The sequence below is a fragment of the Ranitomeya imitator genome, chromosome 1 (genome assembly GCF_032444005.1).
Source record: "Ranitomeya imitator isolate aRanImi1 chromosome 1, aRanImi1.pri, whole genome shotgun sequence".
Taxonomy (NCBI): Eukaryota; Metazoa; Chordata; class Amphibia; order Anura; family Dendrobatidae; genus Ranitomeya; species Ranitomeya imitator.
In genome coordinates, this window is record NC_091282.1 from 918,678,115 (window position 1) to 918,689,211 (window position 11,097).

At 47.4% G+C, this 11,097-nt stretch overlaps 1 protein-coding gene and 1 non-coding gene across 3 annotated transcripts in view; both read right to left on the reverse strand.

Annotated features, from left to right (window-relative positions):
* The window catches only part of HERC3 (HECT and RLD domain containing E3 ubiquitin protein ligase 3), a 132,256-nt gene that overhangs the window by 51,555 nt on the left and 69,604 nt on the right, over nucleotides 1–11,097 (reverse strand). The window lies entirely within an intron of this gene.
* On the reverse strand, nucleotides 3,949–4,053 carry LOC138660476 (U6 spliceosomal RNA). Its single transcript, XR_011317870.1, has one exon. It is a non-coding gene; the product is annotated as a U6 spliceosomal RNA (small nuclear RNA).

An 11,097-nucleotide genomic window follows, 5' to 3' on the forward strand; every position in this document is an offset into this window, starting at 1 on the left:
AGTTTCTCCTTTTACCATTGGGAAAATAAAAAAATTGTTGCTAAAAGATAATTTTTGTGACTAAAAAGTTAAATGTTCATTTTTTCCTTCCATGTTGCTTCTGCTGCTGTGAAGCACCTGAAGGGTTAATAAACTTCTTGAATGTGGTTTTGAGTACCTTGAGGGGTGCAGTTTTTAGAATGGTGTCACTTTTGGGTATTTTCAGCCATATAGACCCCTCAAACTGACTTCAAATGTGAGGTGGTCCCTAAAAAAAATGGTTTTGTAAATTTCGTTGTAAAAATGACAAATCGCTGGTCGAATTTTAACCCTTATAACTTCCTAACAAAAAAAAATTTTGTTTCCAAAATTGTGCTGATGTAAAGTAAACATGTGGGAAATGTTATTTATTAACTATTTTGTGTCACATATCTCTCTGGTTTAACAGAATAAAAATTCAAAATGTGAAAATTGCGAAATTTTCAAAATTTTCGCCAAATTTCCGTGTTTATCACAAATAAATGCAGAATTTATTGACCTAAATTTACCACTAACATGAAGCCCAATATGTCACGAAAAAACAATCTCAGAACCGCTAGGATCCGTTGAAGCGTTCCTGAGTTATTACCTCATAAAGGGACACTGGTCAGAATTGCAAAAAACGGCAAGGTCTTTAAGGTCAAAATAGGCTGGGTCTTGAAGGGGTTAAAGATAGGTACGCAGAGAAACGCTGGACGCAGCCAGCAGTAGGCGGAGCTTCATGGAGGAAGCAAGGAGGAAGTACGCTGCCATCCGCAGCGCACAGCAACGCAAGTCTGAAACCAGCCTAACATAGGGTCACAAATGGTCTTCCTTTTTGTGCATGGCATTTACAACTAATGATTGTTGCACTATATTCTCCAGGAATAACGGCAAAGGTGTAAACCTCTATCCTCATCCAACCGTGGACAGTTTTCCACATTGTGTTTTCTTGTTTGCCTTCCCTTCTTACAAGAGCCGTAACTTTCATTTTTCCATCAACATTGCCATATGAGGACTTGTATATTATGGAATGAGATTTAGTTTTGAATAACACCTTTACTTTACCATACAATGGACAATAATAAAAATCCAAGTCCAATGAAATTGCGAAAATAAACTGCAATTCTTCCATTGTTTTTTGTTTTGATTTTAAGGTGTTCATTTTGTAGTACAAGTTGACCCAGCAACAAATCAAAGGTTTACATACACTAAGATTACTATTAGTGATGAGCGAGTATACTCGTTACACGAGATTTCCAGAGCATGCTCGGGTGGTCTCCGAGTATTTTTGTGTGCTCGGAGTTTTATTTTTTGTCAACGCAGCTGCATGATTTGCGGCTGCTAGACAGCTTGAATACATGTCGGGATTGCTTGTTTGTTAGGCAATCCCCACATGTATTAAAGCTGTCTAGCAGCTGCAAATCATGGAGCTGCATCGCCAAAAACTAAATCTCCAGACACAACCAGTTTAGTGACCAAGCAGTTGGAGATTATAATCATCAAAAATAGGTACAACATGTTAAATCAGAAAAAAACAATAATAGCCAGGAGACCAACAGGGTGGGTGCTGTGTCCCCCAATGAGTGGCTCAGAGAAAAGGATTTTACGGTGAGTACACAAAAATCCCTGTTTCTCCTTCACCACATTAGGGGACACAGGACTGCGGAACATCCCAAAGCAGTCCCTGGGTGGGAAAGAATATCATAACAGAGTAAAATCCCGGCATCCGCTGTCTAAAGACGCAGTATCGCTGCCTGCAAAATCAGTTTACCCAGGCCCGCATCTGCTGGTGCCTGAGTATGGACATTGTAATTCTTTGAGAAAGTGTGCAGGCTAGACCAGGTCACCACTTTACAAACCTGCTCCGCAGACACTTGATGCTGAATGGCCCATGAAGCACCTACCGACCGAGTGGAGTGTGCCTTGATCCCCGCTGGACTAGGCTTGCCACTGACGCGTTAAGCTTCTTGAACAGCCGACCGAATCCATCTGGCTATTGTCGACTTAGAAGCGGCCGATACCTTCTGATGCCCCTCCGGGAGCACGAACAGGGCGCGTCCGTCCTAGACACGTACTTTGTGAGAGCCCTTATGAGATCCGAAGAGTGAAAAGCTTTCTCCACACGGTGCACCGGTGCTGGGCATAACGAGGGTAGGACAATATCCTCGTTAAGGTGAAACGACACCACTTTTGGAAAGAAGGGCGGGGACGGCCTGAGGACCACCTTGTCTCTATGAAAAGACAGAAAAGGCAGGAAAGATCAACTAACTCCGAGGCCCTTCTGATTGATGTTACTGTGACTAGGAAGGCTATCTTCCATGAGAAGTGGGGGAGAGAGAGACAACCTGTAATGGTTTGAAGGTAGATTCCTATAGGACACCTAGGAAGCTAAGGCCCCAGGCATCTAAGGGCATTCTGTAGGGAGGTACCACACAAGAGACTCCCAGAAAGAAAGTTCTCACCCGCGGTTTGGAAGAGACTTTACTCTGAAACAATACGGACAAAGTAGACCTGCCCTTTGAGGGAGCTCGGTGCTAGGCCCAAGTCCAGACTGGACTGAAGGAATTCAAAAAAGGTGTGAATGGAGAAAAAAAAACAAAAAAAACAGAGGAGGCCGACCCCGGCCTCTACACCAATCAAAAAAGGCTTTCCAGGTCCGATGATAGATGTGTACTACAGGCTGTACCATCCCCTTTTGGGACCACAAACCGTTTCAAATAGAAACCCTTGAACTTCTCGTTTCCCGGAACCGGGGTAATAACCCAGTCTTGCAGAGTGACTCAGAATGGGAAATGCTAGTCACGAATGGCGAAGAAAAGCAATCTCTGGTGGGGAGGAAAGCTCGGGATATGTAGGTAAGCATCTCGGATGTCGATGGATGCCAAAAAACTCTCCCTCTTCCATAGAAGAGAAGACTGAACGCAGAGATTTCATGCGAAAATGACGAACCTTGACAAACTTGTTTAGAAGTTTGAGGTCTTGTAAACGACGGACAGACAGGCCTGACTGAATAGAATTAGGCGGCCGCCCACCCTTAGATCTCGACTGTTTAGGGCGAGATTACCATTGTCGACTAGATCCGTAGGAGACTCGAGAACCCCTGTCCGGGGGAGGTAGTTGGGGTGGACCAGCCCGGGTAGGAGCAAAGGGATTGGAAACAAAACTGTTGATGTCTCAGAAAAGGACGCCTAAGCCACTGCTGGGGAACAAATTTACTCATTCCTCTGGTGGCATCAGAAATAAGCTGATCCATCTTCTTACCAAATAAGCGACCGCTCTGGAAAGAGAGAAATCAAGGACTTTTTTTTTTTTTTTTTTTTAACGCAGAGTCCGCTTTCCACTCTGAGCATAATGCTCTGCTGATTGTGACTGTGTTCGCTGCCGATAGAGCAGGACAGCCAGCCACATCCAAGATGCATGTACCAGGTAATCTCCAGCCCAAGAAATTTGACTGGCAAGACGTACTGCTTCAGATAGGATAATTACCGCTCTGATTTGATTTGGCCAGGGTATCTGCCCATAAGACTATCGCCTTAGAAACCCATGCTGCAGCGAATGAAGGACAGGGGGCTGAGCCTGAGGCCTCAAAAAAACAGAGTGAGCCAGGTGTTCTGACGGTCTGTGAGATTTTTAAAAGGATGACCCATCCGGTATGGATAAAAGGGTCTTGGATGCCATGCGAGACACTGGCGGGTCTACAACAGAGTATTCAGCCCAGACCTTCCTCAGCACAGCCGAAAAAGGATATTTTGCTTCAAGAGACTTTTGTCCTGTGAAGCGTTTGTCCGTTCGCTCCCTGTGACGATTGAGTATGGTCGTAAACTCAGGGTGGACTGCAAAAGTCTTATGGGGGCATTTAGTCCTGTTAAAGGACACGGCTTGATCTGGAACGGAATCAGATTTCTCTTCAACGTTTAATGTCAGATTAACTGCATCAGCAAATCCACAGTTTTTACGGAACGCTTCACGAATTTGCGTATCATCCTTGCGCAGGAGCCATGCTAATCCTCTGTATCGTTCCAATTTTAGTATATGTGCTGCCGAAGCGAGCACCTGGAAGTCTGGCAAATCCAAGTCCAAGGAGCCGTCCGATTCATACTCAGAATCGCGGTTGTTACCGACCCCTGGAGAGGGAGAGCAAGAAGCAGAACTCGCGGACGAGAATGCTCTGGGGACGTTCTGCGGATCTTTTTCTTAGACGCCTGTAGGTTTCTAGAGTGCTCTCGGCCCCTGCTGACTGACTATTCCTGTATGGGAGAGGATCCATTTGTCAGACCTGCGCATACTCCGATCCCTGGAGTGATCGTGGAGGGACTCAATCGCTTTGGGCAGAGAAGCCATGGATTGTGACAGTGACGAAGCCCACTCAGGGGGGCTAGGTACACTGGGCTCGGTGGCAGCGGAGGGCTCCTGAAGGCATTTGGGGTCACAGGCATTGCAGAGCGGCGATCTCTGAGCCTTAGTAAACACTGACTGGCAGGATGTACATGAAATGAAAAAAAAAAAAAAAAAGGTGGTTACAGCAGGGAGGAGGAGGATGGTCTAACACAGCACTCCCTTACCCAGATCCTGTGTCCCCAGGTCCTTCTGTGTGGCACTGTACCTGCTGAGCCTCCCCAGAGAGTGCTGATGCTGCAGCTGAGATGTTCCTGACAAATTGCCTCAGAGAGCACTGCCAGATGCCAGTGTGTGTCTGGAGGGTCCATGGGAGGAAAGGAGATGGCCGCCAAAATTAGAAGAGGCGCTTCTCATCCTGTACGAGAAGCGCCAGAAAGGTGGGCGGAGCCGCTGGGAAGCATCATGAGGGGGCAAAGTTACAGAATGCAGCCTAGCAGAGAACCGAAGCCGGGGACTAAATTTATTGGCGGCGTACCGGAAGGGCCAGGGCCGCCACCAAGAGAAGCCCCGCTCTATCCAGTGCCGCCACAGACCGCCTTCCCAGAGCCCTCCAGCCCTGGCATTTACCCGCAGAAGCTGCCGGGTGGCAGGTAGGCCAGCGATATTCGGTGGGTACATGTCCTCCTGCTGCCGCTGCTGGACGGTGCAGGGATAAAGGGATCATCCATGATCCACCATCCTTTTAAAGGGGAGGTGGAGAGGGACCGTCTGCCTCCTTGTACCATCACGCTTTAACAGTGATGGTGCAGTGGGGGCTGCTCGGACGCCATGAGGTGGGACTCTGAACATCCAAAGGATTAATCCCTTAGGATGGGACAGGGCTAATGTCTGGCATTAGGCCTGGCTGCGGAAGAGGATACGTGGAGGAGACACTCCATGTGCTCGTCCGTAAGGTGCGGGGAGATCGATGCCCTTGATGGGACCCGTCGCCCCTAAGAATCAGCTCAGGCGTGGCATCCCACGTCGCAGGAGAGGATACGGAGAGGCGACATCAACCTTACATTTATCATTGTTAAACCGCATCTGCCACCTCTCGGCCCAAGTTTCCAACTTATCCAGATCCATCTGTAGAAGAATACCATCTTCTCTTGTATTGACCGCTTTACATAGTTTTGTATCATCTGCAAATATTGATATTTTACTGTGCAAACCTTCTACCAGGTCGTTAATAAATTTGTGGAAGAGAATAGGTCCAAACCTCGACCCCACAGGTCACAGCGACCCAGTTAGAGAATATATATAATGGTTCCAGAAAATGAAGTATTTCTCCCAGAAAATTATTGTAATTACACGTTTTGTTATATACATGTTTATTTCCTTTGTGTGTATTAGAGCAACACAAAAAAAACAGAAAAAAAGGGTAAATTGGACATAATTCCACAAAAAAAGCAAACGGAAATGAGCAGGACAAAATTATTGACACCTTTCCAAAATTGTGGGTAAACAACTTGGTTTCAAGCATGTGATGCTTGCTTAAACTCACCTGTGGTAAGTCACAATTGTGGCCAATATGAAAATCACACCTAAAAGAGAAATTGACTCCATCTTTGCATTGTATGTCTGTGTGTGCCGCACAAAGCTTGGAAAACAAAAAGAAAAGAAGAGAACGGTTTGATGTCTTGAGAACCAAAATTACCAACAATCTCCAGGTTACAAGTTCATCTCTTTATATCTTTATGTTCCTTTGTCCATGATGTGCAACAATCAAGAACTTTACAACCCATAGCACTGTAGGAAATCTCACTTGACGTGGATGGCAGAGAAAAATTATTGAAAGGTTGCAACGCAGGATAGTCCGGATGGTGGATAAGCAGCCTCAATCAACTTCCAAAGAAATTAAAGCTGTCCTGTAGGCTCAGGGTGCATCAGTTGTCAGTGTAAACTATCCGTCGACAATTGAATGAAATGAAACGCTATGGCAGGAAACCAAGGAGGACTCCACTGCTGACAGAGACATAAAAAAGCTAGACTACAGTTTGCCAAAATGTACATGAGTAAGCCAAAATTCTTCTTGGAAAGAGTCTTGTGGACAGATGAGACCAAGGTAGAACTTTTTGGTAAAGCACATTAGTGATGAGCGAGAGTGGTCGTCACTACTCGTTACTTGCCAAGTATTTTTTGAATGCTCGAGTCCCTGCTCCGCTTGTTTGGCGCTTTTTAAACAGGTCATGGTTGTTTCAGCAAGACAATGACCCCAAGCATACTTCAAGAAGCACTCTGAAATGGATGCAATCAAAGAGCTGGAGAGTTCTGAACTGGCCAGCAATAAGTCCGGATCTAAATCCCATTGAACACCTGTGGAGAGATGTTAAAGGGAACCTGTCACCCCCAAAATCGAAGATGAGCTAAGCCCACCAGCATCATGTGTAATTTCAATAATTTTCTGGGATACATTCTTCATTTACTGGAGCAATTTCAAGGGTGCCAACACTTTCGGCCAGAGGCAGGGGTGTAACTTCAACAGGTGCAGGGGTTGCAATCGCACCCAGGCCCTGGAGCCTAGGGGGCCCTAAAAGTCCCTTTGGCCTATAGAAAAAGACTATTGCTATTAAAGATTTAAAATATTTGGGGGGCCCGTTGGAGCTTTCGCATCGGGGCCCATGAGTTTCAAGTTATGCCACTGGCCAGGAGTATATGTGTGGGTCTATAGATATAGAGAGAGAAAGCAAGAGCAATCAAGAAAAATAAGGACACAGACCGTGGGACGTCCCAAAGCAGTCCCTGGGTGGGGACAACAATAGATCAGGCCCTGTGTAACCGCTACTTACAAGTGCGCCACCGCGGCCTGCAGAGTCCGCCTGCCCAGACTCACATCTGTGGAAGTGTGGGAATTATAGTGCTTCAAGAATGCATGCGGACTGGACGAATCCGCAAGCTTGCAGGCGTGCCTTGCTGACGCCTGGTGCCTAGAACCCTTGATAGACAGGGAGATAGGCTGACATCTAGCACGGAAGGACTCCTGGATGGTGAAAAGAATTCACCATGTTATCATGGTCGATGAAACGGCTAAACCCTTCCTGAAAATGTCAGGAAGCCTTCCTCTACCGTCAGGAAGCCCAAATAAAACGTCCAACCTTCAGAAGGACGCCGTCCTCAAGACGTACCTACTCAGAGCACTCACTTCGTCCAGAATATGGGGGATCTTATTCCATTTTGTGGACTGGAGCCAAAAGAGATGAGGGAAGAACTATGCCCTCATAACAGTGGTAATACAGTACCACCTTGGTAACAAGGGATGGAGATGGCCTGAGGACAACCTTGCCTCGAAGGTAATAAGGGAAAAAAGTCTGAAAGAGCAGAGAAGCTAGCTCCGAAGACTCGTCAGAGTGAGAATATCGCAGAGGAGAACGGGACGACTTTCCCTGATAGTAAAGTCTGCCCGGATGAAAAAGGAGCCTACTGTAAGGCTCCTAGGAATAATAAGGTCCCAATGATCTAACGATATGCGATAGGGAAGAACTACGTGTGAAAACTCCCTGTGAAAAAGTCCCTACTTGCAGTTGTGCTGCGATAAGGCGAGAAGATACTAGCTCCGCAAACAAAAAACGGACGTGGTCAGTGCGGATCTCTGAGGATCACTGGGGCCCCTTTCTGCTTCCGAAAGGCTTTCGGAAGCAGTGGAAGGGGAGTTATGGAAACTGGTACCACGGCAGAACCAGAGCATGGAGAGCGATGACTCTTGGATCTCGAGGCCGAACCACGAACTCGAGTACATTGGCCTTCAGTCTGGATGTCATCCCACCTACAACTGGAGAGCTCCAGTAAGGACAGATCTGATGGAAGACTTCGGGGTGAAGTTCCCACTGACTTGAGGCAGAACCCTGACGGCTGAATTTGTTTGCCGTTCAGAGTTCTACTTCTGGGATATATACTGCCGAGATCAACGAATAATAGACTTCGGCCCATCAGAGAGAGTGAGGTACCTCGGTCATGGCGCCTGACCGTGGGTACCTGCTAGATGACTGACGTAAGGCACCGCCGTGGCATTATCCAATTGAATTCGGATAGGGAGACCCGCTGTAAGACTACCGTTCGGATCTCCAGAATAATGATTGGGAGAAGAAGACTGGCATTGGTAGTTACTAATAACCACTGAACCGGGAGAAAGGCCCTGGATGAAGAAGGAGCTCAGACTATTGTCTGAAAGTCTGTTTGACTTGCTGAAAACGAGCGGAGCGAAGGAAACCGCTTCCATTGTCGTCACCATTTTTCCTCAGAACTCTCTTAGCAAATCGAATGAAATGGGGGGGTGAGTAATCAAGTCCTCAGAACTCTCCTTGCGCGAGCTCCCTGTTGAAGGGCCATGACCTTGTCTCGAGGAAGAATTACCATCCTTCTAGAAGTGTGCAGGATCATCCTCAAAAAGGATATCTGCTGGGCTGGAAATGAGGAGAACTTGTCTAAGTGTAGCTGCCAGCCCAGGAGAGAAGGTATCGCAAGAGATATAGACGACTCAGCGTAGTCCTGGAAGGGCGGCTAGACAGACCAAACAGGGCAGGACGAGCACGCCTCTAGAGTGCAAGAGAAACATGACATCCGCCATGACCCGAGCGAACACTCTGGGTGCGGAAGCAAGGCCGAAGGACAAGGTTGTGACTTGAAAATGCTGTTGACGAATGGAAAGGCGAAGGAATTTTTGCAGAGGGCAAGCAACCTGAATGTCGATGGATGCTGGAAACTGCACCTTTTTCTGTTGAAGTAATGGCTGAGCGGAGGGACTCCATCCAAAGAAGGAGGACCATGTCAAAGGTTGTTAGAAGTTTGAGGTCCAGGGTCGATCTTACTTTTCGTTCCCCTGTTTGGAACCAAGATCCCTTAGATCTAGACTGTGCTGGACAATCCTTATACAATCCTTTGTCAGTCTCCCGCTCAAACGATTTGATTGGCCAGTTGTTGCTGGTGTGAATCAAGGTAGTTAAGGTCTCCAGCCAGGATACCATTGCTCTAGAAATCCATGCGGCCGCTAGGGAGGATAGAGAGCTGGACCCGAAGCCGCAAGACGGAACAAACCAGATTTGCTATCTGACAGTCCGTGGTATTTTTAATTGATGACCCATCAGGTAGGGATACTGGTAGGTATACCACAGGAGATTCTTCCCGGTTAATCTGCCCCATGGCAGAATGTGCGGCTGCATCCAGGTCTCTTGCCATCTCCTCTTTTCACGGTGCAGAGATAAAAATTAGGAACCCTCGATCCATCAACCTCTTAACAGGGAAGTGGAGAGGAATTGTCCGCCTTCTTGCATCCTCCACTAAATAGTGGTGATGCAGAGGGGGGAGCTCGTACGCCAAAAAGGGTGCCTTTATATGTCCACAGAGTTCAGGTCTCCAGGTGGACAGGACAGGCTGTCTGACGTTAGGCCTGGATGCAGAAGAGGAAACATGGAGACGACACTCCGTGTGCTCGTCTGTTGATGGTGTGGGGAGATCGGTGCCCTTTAAAGGACCCGTCGCCCTTAAAAAACAGGCCAGGCATGGCATTCCACGTAGAGGCTTCTATCCAGTGAATCGCTTTGAATCGAATTGAATGGCAAATGCTCTCGAGGGAGTTTAGTCTCTGAAGCTCTGGCAAGCTCAGGCAATATCCAATCCATATTCAGAGCCTTGTTGTCATCAAATCATTGGCGAGGGTGCAGGAAACGAAAAACTTCCGTTTTCTAGATGCCTGTATGTTTCTAGACGCCTGCACGTTTCTAGAATACTTGCGGCCCCTGCTAGCCGACGGCTCCCATGTAGGATAGGGACCATGTATATGGGTCCTGCGAGCACTCCAAACACAGAGGGTACACAGAGGGATTCAATCTCTTGGTCAGAGACCCATGTATTGGTCAGTGAAGAAGTCCACTGAGGGGAACTAGAGGATAAAGCTGGGGTCGGCGGCGGAAGGCTCCTCGGACTGATCAAGCGCCTTTAAGACCAGGGAATACTGGTCATGCACCTTTAAGACCAGGGAATACTGGTCATGCGCCTTTAAGAACAGAGAATACTGGTCATGCGCCTTTAAGACCAGGGAATACTGGTCATGCGCCTTTAAGATCGGGGAATACTGGCCATGCGCCTTTAAGACCGGGGAATACTGGTCATGCGCCTTTAAAGACCAGAGAATACTGGTCATGCGCCTTTAAGACCAGAGAATACTGGTCATGCGCCTTTAAGACCAGAGAATACTGGTCATGCGCCTTTAAGACCAGGGAATACTGATCATGCACCTTTAAGACCAGGGAATACTGGTCATGCACCTTTAAGACCAGGGAATACTGGTCATTCACCTTTAAGACCAGAGAATACTGGTCATGCACCTTTAAGACCAGATAATACTGGTCATGCACCTTTAAGACCAGAGAATACTGGTCATGCACCTTTAAGACCAGAGAATACAGGTCATGCACCTTTAAGACCAGAGAATACTGGTCGTGCACCTTTAAGACCAGGGAATACTGGTCATGCGCCTTTAAGACCAGGGAATACTGGTCATGCGCCTTTAAGACCAGGGAATACAGGTCATGCGCCTTTAAGACTGGGATTACTGGCCATATGCCTTTAAGACCAGGAAATACTGGTCATGTGCCTTTAAGACCAGGTACTTCCTTACCCGGGTACTGATGTAGAGTCGATGTGCCCCTTTAATGCAAAAATACTGTCACCCCAGTGTGAGCTGGCCGGGTGGACCAAGATGGCCACCGGGAGCTGCAGAGTTGA